Source organism: Oryctolagus cuniculus, chromosome 20 (assembly GCF_051225735.1).
Source record: "Oryctolagus cuniculus isolate XC-2025 breed Fujian yellow rabbit chromosome 20, ASM5122573v1, whole genome shotgun sequence".
Taxonomy (NCBI): domain Eukaryota; kingdom Metazoa; phylum Chordata; class Mammalia; order Lagomorpha; family Leporidae; genus Oryctolagus; species Oryctolagus cuniculus.
The window spans coordinates 40294356-40321333 of record NC_142886.1 but is presented as its reverse complement, the minus strand read 5'-3'; the positions used below and the strand labels follow the sequence as shown (position 1 = coordinate 40321333).

The 26978-nt window shown below is 51.1% G+C and overlaps 1 protein-coding gene and 1 long non-coding RNA gene across 3 annotated transcripts in view; both read right to left on the bottom strand.

The window, feature by feature from the left end:
- The window catches only part of KCNK13 (potassium two pore domain channel subfamily K member 13), a 105311-nt gene that overhangs the window by 60443 nt on the left and 17890 nt on the right, over nucleotides 1-26978 (bottom strand). The window lies entirely within an intron of this gene.
- Nucleotides 21282-24117, bottom strand: LOC149120146 (uncharacterized). Its single transcript, XR_016226788.1, has 3 exons — nucleotides 23992-24117; nucleotides 23718-23839; nucleotides 21282-23578 (listed from the first exon to the last, which is right to left on the bottom strand). It is a non-coding gene; the product is annotated as an uncharacterized LOC149120146 (long non-coding RNA).

The following is a 26978-nucleotide window of genomic DNA, read 5'->3' as shown; positions in this document are numbered from 1 at the left end:
GATGCAGGCAACTCAATCCCCGCCCAGAGGGTGCTGCTGACATGGGAGGGGGTGCGACACACACACGTGGGCACCTCTGCTAGGAGGCAGGGGTCCCGAGGGTGGGGCAGTGGAGGCAGGGCTTCACCGTGCTAATCCAGGCCCAGCAGGGTTTGTAGTCGACACCAGTTTCTTAAACATGGCTGCACATTTAGAATCTCCTGGGCAGGCTTTGAAAATCCTGATGCCCCAGCCATGCCCACAGAACACTGAGATCAGAATCTCTGGGGGGTGGCAAGCAGGCATCCATGTTTGTTAAAGCTCCAGGTGACTCCAATGTGCAGCCAAGTTGGAGCACCAGGGTCTACACCTTGGGAAGTCCAGGGAAGACTGGCTGCAGGGACAAGCAGTAGAAGCTGTCTGGACCTGGGTGGAGAAACGCAGGGAGCGGCCGGGGGCCAGCAGGGCACAGACGTCTAGCTATGACCCTCTGGAAATAAACTGAAATGAATTTGCACAGCCAATGGGTGCCATGGAAAAGTAAACTGAGGACCAAAAGGAAGGGCTGCTATGGGAATTCTGCTTGATTTTTTCCTCTGGCCCAGGGCATTTTGGCTCCATCACATTTTGGGGAATACTTTTTTTTTTATTTGAAAGGGAGAAAGATAGAGGGAGACAGAAAGACAGGCAAGCATCAGGGATTTCCCGCCTGCTGGTTCACTCCCCAAATGCCTGCAACAGCTGGGGCCGAGTCAGGCTGAATCCAGGAGCTTGGAGCTCAGCCAGGGTTTCTCACATGGGTGGTAGAGACCCAACTACCTGAGCGATCACCTGCTGCCTCCCAAGGTGCGCATTAGCTTGGGACAGGAGTTGAGCTGGGACATGAACCCCACACTCTGTTATGGGACGCTGGTGTTCCAAGTGTGTCTGTGCCACTGCTCACCACTTGGCAATAATTTCAGCATCCCATATGGGTGCCGGCTGGTTCGTGGCCCAGCTGCTCCACTTCCAATCCAGCTCCTTGTGTATGGCCTGGAAAAAGCAATGGAGGATGGCTCAGATGCTTGGGCTCCTGCCACCCATGTGGGAGACCTGGAGGAAGCTCCCTGCTCCTGGCTTCAGCCTGACCCAGCCCTGGCTGTTGCGGTCATCTGGGAAGTGAAACCAGCAGATGGGCGATCTCTCCAAAATAAGTAAATAAATAACTCTTAAAAGAAAACAAAACAAAAGCTACATTTCTGGGGCCCAGCAGGTTAAGCTGCTGCCTACCCTGCCTGCATATAAACACAGGTTCAAGTCCTGGCTGCTCCACTTCTGATCCAGTTCCCTGCTAATGTGCCTGAGAAGGAAGCGGAAGACAGCCCAGGACCCCTGCACCTATGTGGGAGACCCGGATGGAGTTCTTGCCTCCTGGCTTTGGCCTGGCCCAGCCCTAGATGTTTTGGCCATTCGGGGAGTGAACCAGAGGCTGGGAGGTCTCTCTCGCCCTCTCTCCCTCTCTCTGTAACTGTCTTTCAAATAAATAACAAAGCCTTAGAAAGAACACATCTCTCTTCTGTCTTTATAAATATGAATGTATAAGTTTTCAGCTGAATTTATTGACATTGAGAAAAGCATTTCCCTCAGTGACTGCCATTATAAGCCAATACAATTCTTCCAACATCTTCCCAGTCCATGCAGGTAAGCTAGTACCATATTTTCCCATCTTAAAAAGTTACTTCTCAGGGCTGGCTGTGCTTTGCAGCAGATTAAGCTGCTGCTTGGGAGGCCTGTATCCCACAGAGCTGGCTACTCTGCTTCCCATCCAGCTCCCTAAGCTGGTGATGGCCCTGTACCACCTGCAGGGGAGATCCAGATGGAGTCCCTGGCTCCTGATTTTGGTCTGGTCCAGCCTTGGTTGTTGCAGGTATTTGGGGAGTGAACCAGCCAATGGAAGATCTCTCTCTCTCTCTCTCTCTCTCTCTCTCTCTCTCTCTCTCTTGCTGTGCCTTTCAAAAAACACACTTTAAAAAAATTTATTTTCTGGGGCTGGTGCTGTGGCGTAGCAGGTAAAGCCACTGCCTGTGGTGCCAGCATCCCATATGGATGCCGGTTCAAGTCCCAGCTGCTCCACTTCCAATCCAGCTCTCTGCTATGGCCTGGGAAAGCAGTGGAAGATGGCCCAAGTCCTTGGTCCCCTGCACCCACGTGGGTGACCTGGAGGAAGCTCCTGGCTCCTGGCTTTGGATCAGCACAGCTCCAGCCATTGTGGTCAACTGGGGAGTGAACTAGTGGATGAAAGACCTCTCTCTCTCTCCCTCTCTCTCTCTCTGCCTCTCCTTCTCTCTATGTAACACCAACTTTCAAATAAATAAATAAATATTTAAAAGTTTATTTTCAACAGGTTTTCCTACAAAAAACTTTTACTAAAACTATTTGATTCATTACTTTTTGCCTATATGAATGCCAGCCAATCATATTTTTTAAAAGATTTATTTATTTATTTGAAAGGCAGAGTTAGAGAGGCAGGACAGAGAGAGAGAGAGAAATGTCTTCCATCCACTGGTTCACTCCCCAGATGACCACAATGGCCAGAGCCATGTCGAGCCAAAGCCAGGAGTTAGGAGGGGCCCAAGGACTTGGGCCATCTTCTACTGCTTTCTCAGGCCATAGCAGAGAGCTGGATCGGAAGTGGAGCAGCTAGGACTCAAACTGGCACCTATATGGGATGCTGGCACTGTAGGCGGTGGCTTTATGGGCTGTGCCACAGTGTCAGCCTCAGGCAATCATATATTGATAATCTGAATTTTCTTCAATGATCACTTTGCTACCAAAATAATTTTCTCTGGATTAAATTTTGCATATCCAGAATTTTGCCAAAAATTATTTTTATTCTTCTATTAATCTTTTACAGAGTGATTTATTTATTTGAAAGGCAGAGTTACAGAGGTGGGGGGGGGGTCTTCCACCTGCTGGTTCGCTCCCCAAATGGCCACAACAGCGGGAGCTGGGGTGATCTGAAGCAAGGAGATAGGAGATTCTTCCAGGTCTCCCACACGGGTGCAAGGGCCCAAGGACTTGGGCCATCTTCTACTGCTTTCCCAGGCCACAGCAGAGAGCAAGATTAGAAGTAGAGCAGCTGAGATTTGAACCGGCACCCATATGGGATGTGCAGCCTTATCTGCTATGCCACAGCACTGGCCCCTTTCTATTGCATTTTATTTATTTATTTTTAAAAGATTTTGAAAGACAGAGTTACAGAAAAAATAGAGACAGAGAGAGAGGTCTTCCATCTGCTGGTTCACTGCCCAGATGGCCACAACAACTGGAGCTGATCTGAAGCCAGGAGCCAGGAGCTTCTTCCGGGTCTCCCACATGGGTGCAGGGGCCCAAGCATTGGGCCATCTTCCACTGCTGTCCCAGGCCATAGCAGAGAGCTGGATCGGAAGAGGAGCAGCCGGGACTAGAACCAGCGTCCATACGGGATGCCAGTGCTTCAGGCCAGGGCTTTAACCTGCTGCGCCACAGCGCCGGCCCCTCTATTGCATTTTTAAAATCAACTTTACCATGTGGGCTTTTCTTCCTGTTGCTTTTACTTTTTGTGGGGTTTCTAACTGTTCCCAGTTCAATTGTTGCACTTTTCAATTTAACAGAGCTTGCTTTCTTTCATTTCTCATTTGTAATACATTTTATCAACCACAGTATTAACTGTTGCCAGTTTCTTTCTGCACTGGTTATTTCTACCAGCAGCATTTGCAATGGTCCGTGTAAGAGATTGATAGTTTGTATTTTTCCAGTGAAGCCATGGCAGAATCGAGTGGCTGTCCTCACATTTCCCCCAAATGCTTTGCCATCCAGGATTAACCTCTGGCATTGCTCACCGTGTTCCTCTGAACGTCTGTGCTCCCTTCATATGCCACGGCTGGCACCGCAGGAACAAACACCGGGTCAAACCAGCTGAGGAGGTGACCTTCTTCATTTTAAAAAAACCCCACTTCTGGTCCTTTGATGCCTGCCTGCCGGTCACCCAGCCTTGCCCCGGAACACAAGGTGAAGGGGCACCCTTGGTGCTGCACAGGATCGCAGCCCAGCTGTGCAGATGACCAGCGGGCGGGCAGGGCCAAGGGGAGCCAGCAGAGAGGACGCCGGGCTGCCCTCCAGGCAAAGATGCAGGGCCGAGGTCCGGCCGAGGGGAGAACTGTACGTGTGAGGGGTCTTCAGGAAAAGCTCATGGAGAGGCACATTATGAAAACACTATGCGGGTTTCAAACATTTTTGCTCCAAACACGAACGTGTCTTTTAAGTCCATTTTCCCACAGGTTTTGCAGTAGCCTCATATTCCACAGTGGCCGAGCGCTTGTGCAGAGGGAAGGGGCTGAGCCTCTTGGGCATTCTGCATCCAGCAATGCCCCCAGGTGAAGGTCAGCGTCTGCCCACCTGGGCTCAGGACAACAAAAAGGAGCCTTTCACCCACCCCAGATGCCCGGATTTGTATAGATGAAGTCAACAGAGAAAGGGCACAGCTGGGAACACACAACATAATTGGGCTCGAGTAGCAAACAGTAATTCTCATTCTTTCAGCCACATCTAGTAAAGCCACCACCAAAAGCTCTTACCTCTCCCCCTCTCTCTCTTTCTCTCTCTCTCTCCCTCTCTCTCTCTCTCTCTCTGTGTGTGTGTGTGTGATGCAATATACTCATGCATTCAGAAGAAAATGAATGCATGCATCAATGGCTCGAACATCTACATGAGCACCCGCAGTAAAGAATGAGAAAATTTCCAGAACCTCGGATGAGTGGGCGACTCCTCCCCCTCTGCTTGACATCCCAGGGCGGTTTCTTGATTTGCACCGAGACCGAGGTTTGGAAGAGAAGCAGTGCTTTGTTCTGCAGGTTCCTCGAGATCCAGACCCTGGGACATACCTCGGAGGCTTTCCCACTTCAAGTGCCGTGAAAGCAACACACAGGCACTAAGCACAGAGATAGAGGAGTTCCTCATTTGGGTGTCCAGAGATGTCCTCGGACAGGCACCCCAAGAGATGCAGCAGCAGGTGGTTCTCAGAGACACCCCACTTTAGAGACACACACCCTGAATCCAGACACTTAACCCAAGGGTCCTTAAGGTCCTTGATACACAGAGTGTGCTCCCAGGCAGGCAGCGGCGGCATCACCTGGGTGGCAACTCCTGGGCCCACTCCAGAGCTCCTGGGTCAGGTGCATTTCCACGCTCTCCCAGGCCATTCCTGTGCACATTAACTAAAGTTGGAGCAGCACACCCCGGGTTTCCCCAGCAGAGTTCTCAGAGCCTTACTGGGCAGGCAGGAATTTGTGATTGGCAGGTGGTTTGATTGACTTAGAATCTGGTATTGAGTGGGTAAGGCCAGGGATGCTAGATGTCCAGCAAATTAAAGAATTATCCTGCAAGCTACACAGCAACCAAATGTCCCCGCTGGGTATTCCTGTGTACAGGAAACCTGCCTGCATTTATCGGAGCCTAGAATATAACTCCTGTTTCACAGACTTTTTTCCCCCACAATTTCCAGACTAAAATTTCTAGGAATGCAACCGCCATATCAGTGGAGGGAACAGTTAGCATCTGCAGTCAGTTCTCCATGTCCTTGGTTCTATACCCTCAGATTCATCCAATTGTGGATGGAAAACAATTAAAAATGAATGGCGGGCAGGCCTTGTGGTGCAGTGGGTTAAGCTACCACTCGGGATCCCTGCATCCTATTCGGGAGTACCTGGGATTGAGTCTTGGTTCCACTTGCTGATTTAGCTTCCAGCTAATGTGCCTGGGAGGCCACCGCTGATGGCTCCAGTGCCTGGGCTCCTGCCATCCACATGGGAGACCTGAATGGAGTTCTGGCTCCTGGATTTGGCCTGGTCCAGCCCTGGCTGTTGCAGGCATTTGAGGAATGAACCAGTGGATGGAGACCGATCTCTCTCTTCCCTTCTCCCTCTCCTTCCCTCTGCCCTTTCAAATAAAAAACAAACTTAAAAAGCCAAATTGCTTCTGTAGAGAACACGTACAGACACTTTTCCTTGCATTCTTCCCTAAGCGATACAACAGAGCAGTCCTTCCATGGCACTAACATTGCAGTATGAGGAATCCAGACATGACCCAAAGTGTACAGGAGGCTGTGCACGGTTACACACGAAGGCTGTGCTGTTTTATACTGAGCATCCTTGGATGTGCTGCCCACGGGAGGTCTTGGAACTGACCCTGCTCGGCTCCTGAGGGATGCTGTGTCTATTTATTTATTTATTTATTTATGACAGGCAGAGCGGACAGTGAGAGAGAGAGAGAGAGAGAAAAGTCTTCCTTTGCCGATGGTTCATCCTCCAATGGCCGCCGTGGCCAGCACGCTGTGACCTGCGCACTGCGCTGATCTGATGGCAGGAGCCAGGTACTTATCCTGGTCTCCCATGGGGTGCAGGGCCCAAGCACTTGGGCCATCCTCCACTGCACTCCCTGGCCACAGCAGAGAGCTGGCCTGGAAGAGGGGCAACCGGGACAGAATCCGGCGCCCCGACCGGGACTAGAACCCGGTGTGCCGGCGCCGCAAGGCAGAGGATTAGCCTAGTGAGCCGCAGCACCGGCTGATGCTGTGTCTTATTTTGAGCATAAGCAAGACTTGTTTATGAGGTCAGGCAATTTCACCCTGGGCAGCAATGCAGTGGTGAGCATGACAGCACATCTGTGACATTCTGCCTGCGGGCGGAAGCACCGAACGTGTCCTCCGTGACAGCCAGACCCAGACTACGGTTTTACTGTAAAACACTTCCTGTTGTGTCTTCTGTATGCTATGGCTGGGGAATTGCCTTTTTGAAATTATTTGTACAGATGGTTTATCTACAAAATCCAACTCAAGACAGTGAAGGGATATTTGCTGTATAAAGTTTCATTACAGAAAATGTTGACTTGAAAGGAGGTGGCTCGGTACAATAGGAGCCGAGACCCACTCTGATTGAACAGCTTCATTTTCCAGATCAGAGATATGAAGACCTGCGGATGCGGTGCCCAAGGTCACGGGGTACTCAGCATGCACGGGGCCAGCCCTCCGCTGCCTCCGCTCCTGCTAAGCCCTGGGCAAGACCTGTAACATCGCACAGCCTCAGAAAGATGCGCAGAGCCTCACTGGGCTTTTCATTATTTTTTTTTTACTCATGATCTTTTCATTGGAGACGCAGAAATTACAGGTTAGAAATACACAGAGCCCTCGCTTCCAGCTGTCTCCGGGCACAGACTGCCGCTTGTCCTTGTCTGTTTAAAGTGGGATTTAAGAATCTTCCAGAAAAGCCCCTGGATAACTCCCCTGCAATCAGAAGGCAATGGTCCTGTAAAAAGGCCCAGGAGTCTAACCCCTCTGCATGACTGTAATCCAGTTCCACAGGGTGGATGTACTCACTTTGTCTACACAGAGTGCTCCCACCAATGAGCTAAGGGTGTGAGCTCCTCAGCTTTTAGCTTATCTGCCAATGGCTTTGTCTTGCACGTGAGCATGAAGGGACCCCCTTGTCCTCTAACACCCGCACTTTCAGGGGAGACCAGGGGATTGGTGGCAAGAGAGGATCTGCCGTCTTTGGGTGAGACTGGAGGAGGGTGAGCAGGTGTTCTGGAGAGCTGAGAGGACCCGAGGCAGGAGCGAGCTGGGGGAGTGAGAACACAGGAGACCCCTGTGAATGAGGGAAGTGCTATTGCCAAATGCCTCGGGTGTGTGTGTGGACCTGAACTCGCCTCTACCTTGCACACAGTAAAGTGGACTGGAAGGTAGTGGATCCCCAAGTTCAAGACAATGACACCTGCCCAGGAAGGGGGCTCCCAGGGCTATCCCACCTTCCTTGACAAACCTGGGAAAAGCAGAGCCTCCCCTGGGCTTCACAGCCCGCACCCTAAGGAGGGGGGAGTGGTCCAGGAGAGAAACAGAGAATCCAGTTCGTCCTCACGAGAGACGATTCCGGCAGAGCTCTTCAGATGATCACACAAAAAGGCTTGTAAGAAATTTTGAAACGATAAATTATCAAGCACATCACGAGTCCCCAAACCCGGCAATGCACGTTGTAACCGGGACTATGCGTCTTACTGCCATCTGGGTGCTTGCTGTGCCGAAGGAGATAAACACCTTCAGGGACTTGTGTTTGCAAGGAGCTTTCCAGAAGCTCATCAAAGAGTGGCTTACATAACGATGCGTGGGATGCTGTCTATAGACAAACAATGAGTCCTATTGCTTTAAGGGCGAAAAGCGTCCAGAGGGAAAGCCCAGGAGTGACTCAGCTCCTGACACCAAGAAGAAAGTAGGGCAGGGCCAACTGCCACCCAAGGAAGGCTCTCGGGGTTGTGCGAGGCTTTTATTTGGAGGCGTCCTTGAGGAGGAACGTGATGAGGCTCGGCTAAGAGCAGGACAGCTGCTGTCCACAGAACACTGGATCGAGGAATGAGGTGAGCGGGTTGTTGGAGGAGGTGGAAGAGCAGAAGAGGCCCAGCAGTTAAGACGCCGTGTCCCACACTGGAGCTCTGGGGTTCAGCCTCGCCCCTGCCAAGCAGCCCCGGGAGGCAGTGGCGATAGGTCCTGGCCATCCACGTTGGAGACTTGGACTGAATCCTGGCCACTGCAGGCATCTGGGGACTGAACTAGTGGATGGGAGTTCTCTCTGCCTCTTAAAAAATAAAAAAGATCAAGAGGGAAAAAGAGCTCAGGATGGTGTCACAGGTTAAGCCCCTGCCTGCAACGCTAACAGCCGGTTTGAGTCCCAGCTGCTCCATTTCTGATCCAGCTCCCTGCCAATGCACCTGGGAAAAAGTAGAGTCCCTGCGCACACATGGGAGACCTGGATGAAGTTCCTGGCTCCTGGCTGTGGCCCAGCCCAGCTCTTGCCACTGCAGCCATTTGGGGAGTGAACCAGTGGATGGAAGATTCATTCATTCTCCCTCCCCCTCCCCCTCCTCCTCTTCTCCTACTCTTCCCCTACTCTGTAACTCTGCCTTTCAAATAAACAAAATAAATCTTTAAAAAGGACAGGGTTTTAAGGAAGTGAAAGGCTGATCTTCAACATCCGGGCAAGGTCCACACTTTACTGATGCTAGAAAGAGTGGAAGAAAGAAGTCTTCAGAGCGGGGGGCGGGCTTCTGAATCTGTGGTCCACGCCAAGCAGCAGGAAGCCTCTCCCTCTCTCACGTGGACAGGATGCTCCAGGTTTCCTGTGTTGTTCAGCCTCCAAAAATACCTGCACTTTTTTTTTTTTTTGGAAGAAGGTCGTGGCTAAAATAAACCAGCTTACCTGTGACACCCCAGAGTACTAATGGAATAAATCCTCCCAGATCTAATGTCAAACCCCTTAGATCAAAGCACACAGAGCGACAGGAACTCGGAGCTGACACCTACGACCACACAGCCACACGACCGAGAGGCTCTGAGGAGGAGCTGCAGCTCCCAGGGGCCACGGACAGACAAGGGAGGACTGTCCCAAGGCGAGAGGACACGGGCCATGTCCCTGTTTCCCAACAGCAGGGAAGCGGTGGGAGAGAAGGCAGTGTTCCGATCAGGCCTTCGTGCAGGGAAGGAGTCGAGATGCTGCATTCTGAGCCTGACCCCCAGGATGGAAGCTGGCCTTGGCCGTCAGGCAGCTCAGCACACAGAAGCCCTACTGGGCCCTTCCAAGCTTCCGTTTTCACATCCATGGATGAAGATGTGCCTGTCAGAGTGAGAGCCCTGTGCCGAGTGCGGGGCTGTCCCGGTCTCTAGTTCTACATCCCGGCTGTGCACCTCTCCCTCCACGGGTTATCCACAGGAGTGCATTTCCGTGGGCGGCCCTGAATGTGACACTCTGGCCTCTTGTCTAAGCACTGGTTCTGCCACATGGGGACAAGACACTGGTCTAGCACAAGGAGTCAGAATGGAGACAGACTGCGACTTCTGGTGGAGTATCCCGCTCCCCTCGTATTGGGAGAGATTTGAGAGACAGAGAGGCAGCTGGAGCCCAGGTGTGCCACGCGCCCACTATAAGGCAGGCGTGGTTCTGAATGCCACGCCTCTTTCAGCGCGTCTGCTCCTCAGGGCAATCCCGTAACCTCCGTGTTGTAGGTGGGGAAACTGAGGCAGAGGAGTAAAGCACCTTGCGAGGGATGATTCCACCTTCTAGGGTACTTCAAAAAGTTCATGGAAAACAGAAACAAAAGATAACACTTGTTTTGGTGTAAAAAAAAACCCTGAAATCCATGCAGCTTTTTTATAAAATGCACTTTGCTTGAACTTTCCAAAGATCTCTCAAATGCAGATTTCCACATACTTTGTACCCAAGTAGATTTCTCTTTTAATTCCACTTTCCGTGGACTTTTTGAAGTACGCTCAGATATGGCACAAACCACTTAGTTGTAAAGAACACAGAGGCATCCATTTGAGTCAGGTATCTCATGCTGAGATGCAAACATGATTTTTTTTTTTTTTTTGACAGGCAGAGTGGACAGTGAGAGAGAGATAGAGAGAAAGGTCTTCCTTTGCCGTTGGTTCACCCTCCAATGGCCACCACGGCCAGCACGCTGTGGCCGGCACATCGTGCTGATCCGATGGCAGGAGCCAGGTACTTATCCTGGTCTCCCATGGGGTGCAGGGCCCAAGCACTTGGGCCATCCTCCACTGCACTCCCGGACCACAGCAGAGAGCTGGCCTGGAAGAGGGGCAACCGGGACAGAATCCGGCACCCCGACCGGGACTAGAACCTGGTGTGCCGGCGCCGTAAGGCGGAGGATTAGCCTAGTGAGCCGCGGCGCCAGTGCAAACATGATTTTAAAAGCGGCAGCTCTTTAGCAGAGTGTTCATGATCATTCCACTGCTTTGTGTGGACAACGCAGAGCCATGGAAATAATCAAGACTGATTTGAATAAATGACCGTTCTCCTTTGTACCATCCATTGCTTCTCACTTGGAGGCTGGTCTCACATCCTTGGCTGATGACATCTTAATCTGCCACTAGGGAGGCAATGTTCTCTCCAGTCAACAGAAAAGCCTTACACCCTGGGACCCCCCAGTACCAGCCAGAGAGCGGCTTAGTGAATGTAAATTTCATTATGCAGAATCAATTTCCAGTTTAGATTTTATTAGGGCCAGTACTGCTGCTGTTTAAGACTTGACCAACTACACACACACACACAGGTTACAAAAATGCAGCCATTGTATCTACTGCAGAGTTTCTTGGGTGGAAAAGTAGACTTACTTTCCTGTACAAGGGTCCCCACATGAAGCTCTCTCTCTCTCTTTCTCTTTAAAGATTTTATTTATTTATTTGAGAGGTAGAGCCACAGAGAGAGAGAGAGAGAGAGAGAGAGAGAGAGAGAGAGAGAGAAATCTTCTATCCGCTGGTTCACTCCCCAAATGGCTGCAATGGCCGGAGCTGCGCCGCTCTCAAGCCAGGAGCCAGGAGCTATGCGGCATCTTAACTGCTAGGCTGAACCCCGCCCCCATTTCGTTCTTTTTTATTGTGGCTCCAATTGTCCATCTGCACATGACTGATGCTATTAACTCCAACGTGAAATTAACTCCAGAGAAACTTTATTCTGGCCCTTGCATCTTTCCCAATACAGGAAATACAGATTAATTTTATTGAGTAGCAAAGGAAGAGCAGGAGAAACTCGAGCCTTAGGGAACGCGCTAACAGACCTGCGGGGTGAGAAGAATCCATCGCGGCCTGATCCAGCCGGCGCGTGCCCTCGAGGGAAGGCAATCTGCCTTGTGTGCATATGCCGCAGCCAAACAGGCACACTGTCTGGGCTGTTTTACACCGCGTGCCCCGCCGGAAGGAACAGCTAAGCTTATCTGGTAGAAGAAAGGGTAGGATTCTGGGACTTTCTTCCTAAACCAGATGTTCCGAACCCTCCTGAGTACCAGTGAGAATCTCGCCTCCTGTTGTCCGCTGAGTGCCGTGTAGTCCATTCTCCCAACCGCAGAGTTCCCTCTGCGTGGTAGCAGCCCTGACTCACATCCGGAGTCCTGCACACCTGCCTAAACAGTCAGCAATTCGTCCCCAGTTGTCTCAAAGTGGGAAACTCCACGGTCCGCAGAAGGCCCCAACCGATGAGTCAGAAGTATCTCTACTAACTCACTGTCTGGACAAATCAAGTCTTGATTGCTCGGAACCCAACTAATAGACTTCTCAAAGAATTGTTCACAAACTCAGCTTTTAGGTGAAGGAGACCAGGAATGAGAAACAAGAGTTTTATTGGGACACTGACGCTGATCAAGTCACCCAGGGGTAACCTGAGTGGGGAGGAGACAGCTCCAGTGCTGGCACCCTCTGTAGCTGAGCTGTCCATGGTGAGGTCAGCGCGGTGCAGGCTCCTGAACACGCCTCACATACAAGTTCAATGGCACCGAGGAAATTCTGCTAAAAAGAGTGGACTAATGCATTCTATTTATTTATTTATTTATTTATTTTATTTTATTTTATTTTTGACAGGCAGAGTGGACAGTGAGAGAGAGAGACAGAGAGAAAGGCCTTCCTTTTGCCATTGGTTCACCCTCCAATGGCTGCTGTGGCCGGCACATCGCGCTGATCCGAAGCCAGGAGCCAGGTGCTTTTCCTGGTCTCCCATGCAGGTGCAGGGCCCAAGCACTTGGGCCATCCTCCACTGCCTTCCCTGGCCACAGCAGAGAGCTGGCCTGGAAGAGGGGCAACTGGGAAAGAATCCGGTGCCCCGACTGGGACTAAAACCCGGTGTGCCGGTGCCACTAGGTGGAGGATTAGCCTAGTGAGCCACGGCGCCGGCCTCAAGTAAATTTTAAAAATTGAAAATTAAAAAAAATTTTCATCTTAACTGTTACTACTATAGTGTTTGGAAGGAACGATAAATATATAGTAGTCATTCTGCTTAGTGAGTTAATGTATGCTTTTTGTTCTTTAATTTTATAGGTAAGTAAATAACTATTTTGAAAAGATTTGGGGGAGGATCCTAGGACCATTGGTAACAAAGTCAGTCAGCGATGGGCCCAGCATTGTGGCTCAGCACATTAAGCCACTACCTGGGACAATGGCAGCCCATATCAGAGCCCCAGTTCGAGGCCTGGCTGTTCTGCTTCTGATCCAGCTCCCTGCTAATGCACCCAGGAAGGCAGCAGACCACGGCTCAAGTGCTTGAGCCCCTGCCAGCCACGTGGGAGACCCCGGTGAAGTTCCAGGCCCCAGCTTCTTTTGGCCCATCTTTGACCATCGCAGCTATTTGGGGAGTAAAAGAGCAGATGGAAGATCTCTCTCTCTCTCTCAGACATTTGGGGAGTGAAACAGCAGGTAGAAAATTGATCTCTCTCTCTCTGTGTCACTCTGCCTTTCAAATAAAATAAATAAACCCTTAACAAGCAAAACAAAAGGTGCTAGTGAATGAGAACCAGTCTGCTCCCAAGCGACCTGGAGGAGGCCCCGGTCTCCCGGGTGCCCACTGTGAGGACACCACAGTGCCCTTCAGCCAGAGCCGTCAGCTCTTCATGTGGTTGGACAAACTGCAGCTCCTTTAGACTCGAGCTCAGCCTCATCCAAAGCAGTGAGAACCAAGAAACCCCAGAGCTGTTTGCTTGTGTGCCATTTCAGTAAATAAATAAATAAAAAAAATTAGAATAAATGTCAATGAAACAGTCTTTGAAAACTGTGTTTTCCATGTGCTGCCTAAAATCAGGTGTAGCTCTAACTACTTGGAGAACCCTGCAGGGGCACAGCCGGGTCCTCTGAATTCATGCATCAAAGCCTCTGAGGGCCACAGTTAGCACCTGGCACCTGGAACAGCAGAGAAGTCGTGGACAGCAGACGCGGAAGGCTGAGAGAGGCTGAGAGAGTCACCCGCCTCGCCCACACCTCCGTGAGCTTTGGCCCCGGGGTGCTGGGAGAGAGCTGGATCGGGGGGTGGTTCTGCTGGCCGGTGGCAGTCTGAGTGGGCTACAATGCCTGCAATTCAAGGGGTCCCACTGCACCTTCCTCTGCCCTTTAGGATGCTGTCTGTGCTCTGTGCCCCTGACCGTGACCCCTAGAGCCTCTTGGATCCCACTCCTCTTCCTGAGACTGTCTACCTCCCCACTCAACAACTGTGCCCTGGAGGTGCTGTGAGTGGCTTATCTGACGGCTTCCTCACAGAGGCCGGCTGGTGGACAGTCACATCTGGGGACCTAGCGCCTCAGGGCGCTGCAGCTCAGGGGTACTTAGATAGTCTCCCACTGGGGAAGGGGACACAGTTTGCGGCTGCTGATAAAGTGGCTGGGTCTATGGGGCAGAGGTATCTCTGGGTGCCTGGGAAGAGGGGTGTATGCTAAGAGGTAGAATGAGTACAGAAAACAAACCTTGGGGTTCAGCCCCCACTTCCTCCCACGGTGCTTTGCCTCAGCAGGCATGTTAACTTGCCAGGTCCGGGCCCCCAGGCTCCACCGGGTTGGGCAAAGGATAAACACCTGAGCCACATGTGGTCAGTCACATTCTCTCAGGAACATGGACTTGGGATTGTGGGGAGCAGCTCGGACTAGACTAAGTTACTGGAATTAAGACTTATTCTATGCATCTGCTCTCCTCTGTGGGGAGCAGCTCGGACTAGACTAAGTTACTGGAATTACGACTTATTCTATGCATCTGCTCTCCTACAATATGGCGCTGGGAGAGGAGAAAACAGCTTCTACCCAGCTGCCTCCAGTTCAACCAATAAACTGTAGGACTTGCTCCTGATTGGAGAGCAGCGTACTCGGCGTGTGGGCAGCCGAGTTAGGATTGGCGGAGGAGGACTATAAAGGAGGAGAGAGACGGCATGCACCAGGAACATCTATGGGGAACATCTAAGGGAACCCGTGCAGCCCCCGAGAGAACCGGCCGGCGGTGTGCCGCTCCCCTGCGGAAGTGGGGAATGCGGCCAGGGGGAACTGCCCTTCCACGGAGGTGGAAGGGATAGTAGCCAACCCGGGAAGAACCAGCAGCAAACCCGGGGAGGGCCGAGCAGACGAAAGAACAGCGCAGGGTCCTGTGTCGTTCCTCCACGAAGAGGGGGAGCGACATAATGGTGCCGTGACTCGGATATGAAGCCTAGGCAGGGCTTAGTGTCGTTCCTCCACGAAGAGGGGGAGCGACATAATGGTGCCGTGACTCGGATAGGAAACTTAGGACGGATAGGAAACCTAGGAGGGAAGAAACGGCAAGAAGCAGGAAAATACCGGAGAGAGAGACTAGCGAAGAGCCTAGGGGAAAGCCAGACGAGAAAGGTGCCGGAAGAAGCTATTGAAAGCCTAGGCATATACTTGGATACGGACTGTGGGAAAGAAGTTAGGATTGAAAGCGAAAGTGAAAGCTTTCATAGACTCGGATGCGGACTATGGCGGGGAAGCTAGGAGATTGAAAGCGAAAGTGAAACCTGGAGGAGGCTTGGACTTGGATACGGACTGTGGGGAGAAGCCAGGAGAAATGAGAGGAATATTGTTGGAAGAAAACTTAAGGAAACATACCGGGTAGAGAAAAATGTTAGGGAGGATGAAGCCGCGAGTGCAGGCCGAGGCGAAGACTTAAGCCACCTTGGAATTCTTCAAGTCACCCTGGGGAGCAAGAGGCGAAGATCTGGAACCAGAGGCAGAGACGTGGGCCGCCAGGTTGAAATTCGCCAGGTTAGTCCGGGGAACTTGGACTGAATGCCGGTGGTGGCGGAAACATTCGCGGAAGCCGCTGCGTGCAGAGAGAGCACGGGGCGTGAATAGATAGGGAACGCGGGGCTGGCGCGAGGCCGTGGTGCGGGCGCGAAGTGCGTGGAGACCGCGGAGCGTGCGCGCAGAGCCGGGAACCCGCCGGCGGGGCGAGGCGCCAGGAAGCCGCGCGGAGCCGTGAAGCTGCCGCGGGGCGGGGCGAGGTGCCGAGAAGCTGCTGCGGGGCGAGGTGCCGAAAAGCAGCCTCGGGGCGAGCGCCGCCGGGAAACCGCGGGGATAAGAGAAGCCGCGGGAAGTTTAGAAGTAAAATGAGAGAAATAGGAATGCTGGAAGATAGAAGTAAAATGGGAGAAATAGGAATGCCCGGAGATAGAGAAATAGAGAAATAGAAAGGCCTCCCTACAACACTGCACTGTGAGAGCTTGGATTCGGTCTGCCTGATTAAGTGAGGCGATGAGCACGATGAGCACCTGCGGCGGCTAGCAGCTTATGCGCCGCAGGTCACCGAAGACAGGCACGAATTAACATCAGTAAGGCTTCCCCACAATACAACAGTTAGGAGGCTTGGATTCGGTCTGCCTGATTAAGGCGGTAAGCACCAGCAAGCAGCTCGACCAGAGTATGAGCTGCAGGTCACCGAAGATAGGCACGAACCAACACTAATAAGTCTCCCCCACAATTCAGCAATGAGAAGGCTTGGATTCGGTTTGCCTGATTGTTAGGGCTTGTAAGCCCCTGCAGGCAGAGCAGAGCATGCGCTGCAGGGCACCGAACACAGGCACGCATCAGCGCCTAAAAACCTCCTCACAACATGGCGAAGAGAGGACCCGGATTCGGTTTGCCTCATTGATAGGACTTGTAAGAACCTGTGGCAACTCTAGCAAGTAGAGCAGAGTGTGTGCTGCGGGACACTGAAGACAGGCGCGTATCAACGCCAAAAATAAAAAGAAAGGGGGATCTGTGGGGAGCAGCTCGGACTAGACTAAGTTACTGGAATTAAGACTTATTCTATGCATCTGCTCTCCTCTGTGGGGAGCAGCTCGGACTAGACTAAGTTACTGGAATTACGACTTATTCTATGCATCTGCTCTCCTACAATATGGCGCTGGGAGAGGAGAAAACAGCTTCTACCCAGCTGCCTCCAGTTCAACCAATAAACTGTAGGACTTGCTCCTGATTGGAGAGCAGCGTACTCGGCGTGTGGGCAGCCGAGTTAGGATTGGCGGAGGAGGACTATAAAGGAGGAGAGAGACGGCATGCACCAGGAACATCTATGGGGAACATCTAAGGGAACCCGTGCAGCCCCCGAGAGAACCGGCCGGCGGTGTGCCGCTCCCCTGCGGAAGTGGGGAATGCGGCCAGGGGGAACTGCCCTTCCACGGAGGTGGAAGGGATAGTAGCCAACCCGGGAAGAACCAGCAGCAAACCCGGGGAGGGCCGAGCAGACGAAAGAACAGCGCAGGGTCCTGTGTCGTTCCTCCACGAAGAGGGGGAGCGACAGGGATTAAGAAACTGTGGGTGGTCAGGCTTAGAGATGAAGATGCCAGTTAAGACCCTGCATCCCATATTGGAGGGCTGGATTTGATGCGGGCTCCAGCTCTGCCTACTGACTGCAGACTTCTGCTAATGCAGGTCCTGGGGAGGGGTGGGGGTGGGGGTGGGGATAGGGCAGTGGTGATGACTCAGGTGGGAGACCTGGACTGAGTTCCTGGCTCTTGGCTTTGGTCCCCAGCCCAGCCGCTGCTGTTGTGGGCATTTGAGGGAAAGAACAACTGGATGGGTTTGTTCGTTCATTCGTTTGTTCGTTCTCTCTCTCTCCCTCCCTCTCCCTTTTTCTCTCCTTTTCTCTCCCTTTCTCTTCACCTCTATAAATAAGTAAATAAATATCAAGGGGGAAAGAATAAAGCATTCATAAAGAGAAAAAGCAAAGACAAGAGACAGAAAAAGCCTGCCAACTCCTGTGGTTTTCCAGGCCCTCGTTCTGGGCTCCTGACAGGTTCACCTGCATTTGCGGCTCCACTGTTCCGGGAGCTGCCCCGTATCCTCCTAACGCCTCCACCTTTTGTCTGGAGCACATTCCAGTCAGTTCTAGCATTTGTAAGCAAAAGGTCCTTAACGCAGACAATATTTCAAGCGAGGTCATCCTTACTGCTCAGAAAACTGGCCCTAGTTTTCATGAGAGGGCCGAATAATTACGAGAGAACAATTTCATGGCATGCCGCAAAGCCTAAGAATCCATTGCTCTTACCAGCCAGACACGTTTGAATGCAACTAACTTGTTGGAAGAAGCCCTCCTGGGGCCCCATCCAAATAGTCCTGGGCAAAATGTGACAGCTGCTTGAAAGGAGGAGGTATCAAGACCGCAACTGTGGCTCTCAGAGTGGCTCAGGGCGAACCCCGGCGGCTCCCTAAGAGCCCGACATTCGCAGGGACTGAATTCGTGTCTAGCTCAGAATCCCCTCAGGACGAGCCTCAAACATGTAAAAGGTTAGACTATGACTGCCGCACACTTGGTGGCGAGGCGGGCTAACATGCAGTCATTTGTTTCCCAGGCTTTCAGTGAAATGGTCACATTAAAAGCAAGTTTGGAACAGATGTCTAGACAAACTGCTGACGCTATACAAGAGTTCTTGATAATCAGCCCATCACCTCCTAGATGCCAGATAAACCCTGGGCTGCTGTGGTGGTCACACAGTGTGATCCGAACCCCACCGCCTTCGAGTGGACTCAGGGTAGGGTTTAGCTGGTTAACTGGGAAGGAAACAAGTTAAGGCAGAACTCCGCATGCTGGTGTTTCCGCTCACCGAGGAGCAGCAGCATAACCAGCTTTATCATGAAGACGAGGCCCCTTGCACTGGCCTCGTCTGTGAGATCCAGGGAGCAACCACTCCACGGCCGCCTGGCCCGCCGCGTCCTCCGGCATCGGAAAGAACTCTCGTGTAGGGAGCTCCTGTGAACACCAGGCTCTCATTCAGTGCCCACAAAGACAGGGCACCAGCCCATCCCATTGATTCATCTCCTCACTACGTACTTACTGAGCGCCTGCTGGATGCAGCACTGTGCAAGACACTCAGGCTCACGGAGGTGAACGAGAGACACAGAGCTCACGGTTCCACGTGGACAGCAAGACCACATAAGCACCTGGGAGACTCCTCACCCTTCTCCACGGAGGGAACTCTGACACAGAAGTCAGATCTGATGAGAGAAAGAGGCCAGAGGGGGAGAACGGCGGCCACCCTATTCCCCTGAAACGAATCTCAACGCGGCAACTCAACTGTGTAGTAACACAGCAGCCCCCAAATCCCAGGCACAGACGCAGTCACAGAATAAGCGCTTTCAAGGCTGTCCAAGTATCAAGAGAGATTTCAGGCTGTATTCCAGTGTTCCATGCTCGAGGACTGGATGTCAGTGTCCGCCCATGGGCGACGATTCTAGAAGGCTCCCAACGCAGAGAACGGAGGCAGCACACCACGTTCTCTCCACGTGAGTGGAGGGGGGGACCCTCACAGCAAACCTCAGCCACTCCAGACTCAGCCACCCTGCGGGAGACCCAAGTGAGTTCCCAGCTTCGACGTCGGCTTAGCCCTGGTCATTGTGGACATTCGGGGTGAACCAGCTGATAAGAACTCTCTGTGACTCCAACAAATAAATTACATTAAAAAATAAAGATAAGGACATGAAAATGATATTTGCCTCATACAATCAGTTTATGCTGTATATATGTGTTGAAATATACTGTATGCCATAAAATATGCAAATATTACATGGTGATAAAGTAAAAACAAAAAAAACCAAAAGAAACAGCTCAGTTAAAGGCCACAAAAAATGTCTTTAGACATGGGACTGGGGTGGGATTTGGTGCGGTGGTTAAGAAGCCTCTTGCATGGCCGGTGCCGCGGCTCACTAGGCTAATCCTCCGCCTTGCGGCGCCGGCACACCGGGTTCTAGTCCCGGTCGGGGCGCCAGATGCTGTCCCGGTTGCTCCTCTTCCAGTCCAGCTCTCTGCTGTGCCCAGGGAGTGCAGTGGAGGATGGCCCAAGTGCTTGGGCCCTGCACCCCATGGGAGACCAGGAGAAGCACCTGGCTCCTGCCATCGGATCGGCGCGGTGCACCGGCTGCAGTGCACTGGCCACAGTGGCCATTGGGGGGTGAACCAACGGCAAAGGAAGACCTTTCTCTCTGTCTCTCTCTCAATGTCCACTTTGCCTGTCAAAAAAAAAAAAAAATAGAAAAGAAAGAAGCCTCTTGTGTTATGTGCATTCCATATCGGAGGGCCTGGGTTTGAGTCCTGCTCTGTTACTAGTTCCAGCTTCCTGCTAAGGTGCACCCTGGGAGGCAGCAGGTGATGGCTCAAGGACTCCAGTCCCTGCCACTGATGTGAGAGATCCAGACTGAGTTCTAGGCTCCTCACTTTGGCCTGGTCCAGGCCTGGATGTTGCAGGCATTTGGGGAATAAACATATAATAGACAGCATATCCAACTCTCTCTTTCTCTCTCCCTCTCTCTCTCTCTTTCTACCCTCCCTGCCCTGACCCATTTCTCTCTTTCAAATAAATACATAAAAAGTTAAAAACACTTCCAAGGAGAGGGCACTTAGCCTACCAGTTAAGATGCCCGTGTTCCGTATCAGAGAGCCTGGGTTCAACTCCCAACTCCAGCTCATGACTGCAGCTTCCTGCTAATGCAGACTGCGAGAGACTGGAGACAGCTCAAGGAGTTGGGTTCCTGCCACCCACACGGGAGATTGGATTGCACTCTTGGTTCTTGCCCTTTCTCCAGCCCAGCCCTGGCCACTGCAGGCACACGGGTGGTGAACCAGCAGACAGGCGCGCTCTCCGAAATAAGCAACTGAATGAACTTTGATTCTCAAAATGAAACCAATATTGTTCTTAAGTGACAACACTTCTGCTAATGTTTGGGTGAGTCCACACATACTGTCATTCTTCACACACTTCCTGCTGCTTCTTTGTCTGGCCCTCCCTTCTCTCCCACCAGTGCTGAGCGCTCCAAGACATTCCCCTCAGCCACTTTCCAAACCTCCCATTCATAAATCACCTGCCGGAGCAGCCCACCCCCAGGGGCAGGGCATCCGGATGTCTAACGGCCTGCATGGATCCCTACTGCTCGGGAGTAACAAGCTGCTTGCGTGCGCGTGCCCTGGTGCATCCCGGGGTGTCCCCCTTCTTGGTTTCAGAGAAGTCTTTCCCTCCAGACACTTGGGCACTGCCCAAAATCAACATGGACCCCACCCAACAAGACCTCAGAGGCACTGTTTTTCTTTTACTCTGCTGTGTCAGCTGCCTACTGTACGAGGCTTGATCCATCTTTAATTACTCACTGTATCAAGTTTCCTCTGAACTTGTCACTTGCCATCATTTCCGGTTAGTGGGTCTTTAATTTCCCTTAGGAAAATCATTAGCCTGCCACAGAGTTCATGTTTCTGTAGTTGCTTCTCATTAATTAAATATCCTAACTAAAAAAGCTCTTTTGCCTACTGATTTGGGACCAGGAGGAAACCAACAAGAAAAGAATAAAATCTCCACACACCCCATCAGAAGAAACTTGACTGTCCCATGATCAAACTGGAAGCAATTTATAAAAATTAATGCCATATGGAAGTCTACTCTGCCACACTGTCTTGACTTCAGATAAAAAGCTGGAGATAAGTCACTTGGTTCTTACAAAGAGTCCAGAGGAATCTCAGCACAGAAGTCCCAGGGGAAGGACAGAGCTGAGTGGCAGGTGTCCCTCAGCCCCTGGGAGCTGGGGCCAGGATACGCAGTGAGTTTGCAATTGCCGCTCCTCTTCAGTGAGTGGACGGTGGGCAGCAAGTGGGCTCAGTTTAGCCAGATTTTCCATTCTGCCGAGAGAAACCGGAAATCTAGATTCTGACTGGGAAATCTTACTTTCAGAACTCAACGACTGTCTCGTGGCTCTAACGGAATTCTACCGACTGAGTGACTTACAACGAGGGGGACCGATTTCTCCGAGCTCGGGAGGCCTGCTGCCGGCTTCTGATGAGGGCTTCCTGCTGTGCCATCGCATGGGAGCAGGCAGACGGCAGCGCTGAGAGAGCTCGGGCCTGGGGGAGCTCCCTGTTGTAACAAAGCCGCTTCCACGCCAAGTAACCCACGAGCCCTCATAAGAGTGCGGCCCCCTGAAGTCTCCTCTCCCGTTAGCTCCACAGTGGCCATTCACTTCCACCATGAGTTTCCGAGGTGACTTCCAACCATGGCAACAACGAATTCAAGCGTTCTGACACACGCTGAGGTCCTGGCTGGCAAAGCCTCCTGCGAGCCGCCCATTCCACCGTGGCAATATTTACACCACGGAAATAGGCTAAGGCTATGAATTACAACTTTTTTTTTTTTTTTTTTTTAAGCTGGCTCTTAAACCTCTATACATCGATCAACTCATGATCGCCACCAGGTCAGATAAAGCCCGTCGGCTTGTGAGTTGTGATTTCTGGTTTAAACATTGGAGAAAGAAACAGTGGTGGATAACCATGAAGGACTATTCTATGCAGCTATTCCAAAATCAGGATTTACAAGGAAGACGACACTGAAAGCGTAGGGTAGGTGGTGGCTATGCGTCGGGGATCATCACCACCTTTCAAAAATGCGTGGACAAAGGAGGAGGAAGGCAGCCTTGAACCTCTCCTCGGCTCTATAAATAGCACATTTCCAAACGCTTCCTCTTCCCCACAGCTCGGAGGGCGTGTGCCAATTTATGTTCCTGGTGATGACCCTCAAGATGCTGCAACATCCGGAAACGTCTGAATCACCAGGAAAGGGGGAGCTTCTGCAGACGCTGAGTGACAGAAGCGTCTCAAGTTCATTTCCAAGCAGCTACGAAGGGATCCGCATGCTCCACTCACCACACCAGGAGCCGTGACAGCGGGGCGGGGGGGCGCTTCCCTTTTCCCCTTGGTTCAAAATCAGCCAACCCTGGGTCTGGTTCTAAGTTCCTGTTTTCTGAGACAAGGAGCCTTTTGCAATCTGGGCAAGACTATGGGTCCCTTCTTAGAATGATTTTTTGTTAAAAAATGAATGAACTAAAATGCATAAGATTGCAAAGCAGCCTTTAAGACATAACCATGGCCGGCGCCACGGCTCACTAGGCTAATCCTCTGCCTTGTGGCGCTGGCACACCGGGTTCTAGTCCCAGTTGGGGCACCGGATTCTGTCCCGGTTGCCCCTCTTCCAGGCCAGCTCTCTGCTGTGGCCCGGGAGCGCAGTGGAGGATGGCCCAAGTGCTTGGGCCCTGCACCCCATGGGAGACCAGGAGAAGCACCTGGCTCCTGCCATCAGATCAGCGCAGTGCGCCAGCCGCAGCGCAGCGGTCGTGGCGGCCATTGGAGGGTGAACCAACGGCAAAGGAAGACCTTTCTCTCTGTCTCTCTCTCTCCCACTGTCCACTCTGTCAAAAATAAAATAAAATAAAATAAAGACATAACCGTTAAACTGAAACAAAGGTGTATGGATGTGCACGCTTTGTCATGAAGTCATTTCAAGATCAAGCCTAACAGGTGCCACAATGATGAAGGCAATGAGGCGTCTGCCACAGTTGCGACGAGAGGGGAACAGGTCCTTGGTTTCCAATGCTGACTGAGCAAGAGGCACTGCTTACGTTACTGCCGGGCAGTTACGTACGTTCACTACTGAAGGAAACGCTAGAGGTTAGGCAGAGCTAGTGGGAAGTCAGTAACAAACATGGACTTATTTTCCCATGCAAATGTATAGATGCACAGAATTCTCCATCCAGGGGCCATATTTTGTGGTCAGGCAGAGCTTATCACAGAAACTCAATAAATTCCAATCAAACCAACGGCCTTTAAGTTGGATGCAGACGGAGCTGGGGGTGGTCCTAGGAGATAAGAAGACAGACGAGACCCCGCTGAGCCCTGAGTGTGACACCCAGACTTTGTTCTTATCGAACAGCTGAGCAGCTCCTTTCTTCAAACCAGAGCCTGCACAAAACATTGATCGGCAACATTAAGTACAAAAACACCCACTGATGGCAAAAATAAACCCAGCACCAAGGGATAGCCCCTCTCCCCGATTTAAATCATGGCTGTATGAAACCCAGATCCAAATGCCACCACCTACCAGCTGCGTGGTTTGGGGCAAGCTCTTCCATGCAGCAGGACTGTCTCACCCACAGAATGGGGAGAACAATGCTCTTAGCTCCCGGGATGAGAGAGGACGTATGTAGAACGCTTAGTAGAAGACTGAGAAAAAGTGAAAACACAGCACATGGGAGCTGTGAGTATGACTTTGACAAATCGGTTACCAAAGTATTGTTTAGATTCTCAAAATTCATCTGTGCCTCTACATATTTATAACTTATAATTTAAATATTAAACTTAAAAATATGACTTACAGAGGGCCAGCGCTGTGGCACAGTAGGTTAAGCATCTGCCTTCAGTGCTGATGGCCTGGGAAAGTAGAAGACGCCCCAAGTGCTTGAGTCCCTGCACCTGCGTGGGAGACCTGGAAGAAGCTCCTGATTCCTGGCTTTGGATCAGCCTAGCTCCAGTCGTTGCAGCCATTTGGGGAGTGAACCAGTGGCTGGAAGACCTCTCTCTCTGTCTCTGTCTGTAACTCTGCCTCTCAAGTAAATAAATGAATCTTTTTTTAAAAAAAATTACTTACAGAGCTACTGTACTAGCAAATAATCAATTTTTTAATGTTTAATTTTTTTTTCATTTTATTTGGAAGGCAGAGAGACAAGCAGAGAGATCTTCCATCTGCTGATGCACTCCTCAAATGCCCGCAACAGCCAGGGCTGGGCGAGGCTGAAGCCAGGAGTTTGGAACTCAGTCTGAGCCTCCCACGTGAATGACAGGGCTGCCGGTACTTGGGCCATCATCTGCTGCCTCCCAGGGTGCACATAGCAGGAACTTGGATTGGAAGCAGAGTAGCCAGGACTCACACCAGGAGCTCAGTGTGGTATGTGACTGTCCCAAGTACTCACCCCACGTACTGGAAAAGAATTAAAAACAACTTGCACGTCCTACAGTAGGAGGAATGTTTACATCGCTGAATGCCCATATCAGGTTGTATATCCTGGGCAACCTCAGAAGGTAACAAGAAGTATAGATGAATACTTCCCAACTCACTCTCTAGGCTTATAGTATTACTATCACATCTAAAGCAACACAAAGACATCACAAGAGAAAAAAATAGGTGAATATCTCCTTTGAAATACAGATGTGAAAATTCTCAACAAAATAGTAGCAAAATGAAAGTAGCAACATGCTGCATACATACATGCATATATCATGACCAAGTGGGATTTTTACCAGGAATCTGAGATTGATATCTAAAAGTCAATTAACGTAATACACTATATCACTAGCCCAAAGCTCAAAACCACATGATCATCTCAACAGACACATAGAAAGAATTTGACACATTTACAATATCCTTTTAGGATAAAAACATTCAATAAAGTAGGGGTATGTGGGGAGCAACTCGGACTAGACTAAGTTACTGGAATTAAGACTTATTCTATGCATCTGCTCTCCCACAATATGGCGCTGGGAGAGGAGGAAACAGCTTCTACACAGCTGCCTCCAGTTCGACCAGTAACCTGCAGGAGCTGATCCTGCTCCTGATTGGAGGAGGGCAGCGTACTCGGCGTGTGGGTAGCAGAGTTGGGATTGGTGGAAGAGGACTATAAAGGAGGAGAGAGACAACATGCACGAGGAACATCTAAGGGGAACACCTGAGGAACATCTGAGCAGCCCCCGAGAGAGCCGGCCGGCGGTGGGCCGCTCCCCCGCGGAAGTGGGGAAAGTGGCAGGGGGAACCGCCCTTCCACGGAGGTGGAAGGGACGGTAGCCAACCCGGGAAGAACCAGCAGCAAACCTGGGGAGGGCTGAGCAGACAAAAGAACAGCGCAGGGTCCTGTGTCGTTCCTCCGCGAAGGGAACTTCCTCTACCTGACAAAGATCATCTACAAAACTAATTTCGCACACGCTGGAGAAAGACCGACACTTTGCCCCTAGGAATGAGGCAAGAATGTCTACTCTCATCCTGCTGTTCAACCTTGTACTGAAGGTGCTAGCCAGGCATAAGATAAAAGAAACAAAAAGAATGTGCATTGGAAGGGAAGAATTAAAACCATCTCTCTTTATAGATAAGATCCTGTGGCATAAAACCCTAAGGAATTCACTGTAACAATTACTGAACTAGCACGCATCCAGCAAGGCCACAGGCTACCAGATCAACACAAAAAGACTAATTCCACTTCCAAATGCTTGCAACAAACAATGCAAAATAAAACTAATAAATTTCATATATAACAATACAAGAATACAAGAATAAAATATTGGCCAGAGCCGCGGCTCACTAGGCTAATCCTCTGCCTTGCAGCGCCGGCACACCGGGTTCTAGTCCCGGTCGGGGCGCCAGATTCTGTCCTGGTTGCCCCTCTTCCAGGCCAGCTCTCTGCTGTGGCCAGGGAGTGCAGTGGAGGATGGCCCAAGTGCTTAGGCCCTGCACCCCATGGGAGACCAGGAGAAGCACCTGGCTCCTGCCATCGGATCGGCGCGGTGCGCTGACTGCAGCGCACTGGCAGCGGTGGCCATTGGAGGGTGAACCAATGGCAAAGGAAGACCTTTATCTCTGTCTCTCTCTCTCTCTCTCTCACTGTCCACTCTGCCTGTCAAAAAAATAAATAAAAAGAATAAAATATTTAAGAAATTTACCAACAAGAATATAAAACATAAACTCTGGAAACTATAAAGCATTAGTACAAACTAGAGGACACGAATTAATGGGATGACATCCCATGATCACAGACTGGAACATTCAATATTGTTCTATTAAATATTAACATTAATTATTAGAGACTGTTTATGTGGCCTGATGATTTCAATGTGTTCCCCGTCCCCACGAGAAAGCTCATGTGTTGGGAAATCAGTCCCTGGTGCAACAGTGTTGAGAAGTGGGGCTTTTAAGAGGTGAATAGGTCATAAGGGCTCTGCTCTGGTGAATGGGCTAAGGCCATTATCACGGGGGCTGGTTCTGGATACAAGGCTGAGTTCTGGCCCCTCCCTCTCTGTCTCCATCAAGTCTTCCTGTCCCACCACCTTCTACCACCCATCGATGCAGGAAGAGAGCCCTTGTGAAACACAGGCTCCTCTCTCTTGGACCTCCCAGCTTCCATCCAGGCTGTCAGAAATAAATCTCTGCTCTTCATACATTCCCCAGGCCCAGGTATTCTGTTACAGCAGTGCCAAACAAAGACAGATGGCAACACTCCCCAGGCCGATCACAAGGCTTTTTTGCAGAAACCGACAAGCTGATCTTAAAATTCACACGGAAGTTCAAGGGACTTGATTGCCCAAAACCATCTCAAAA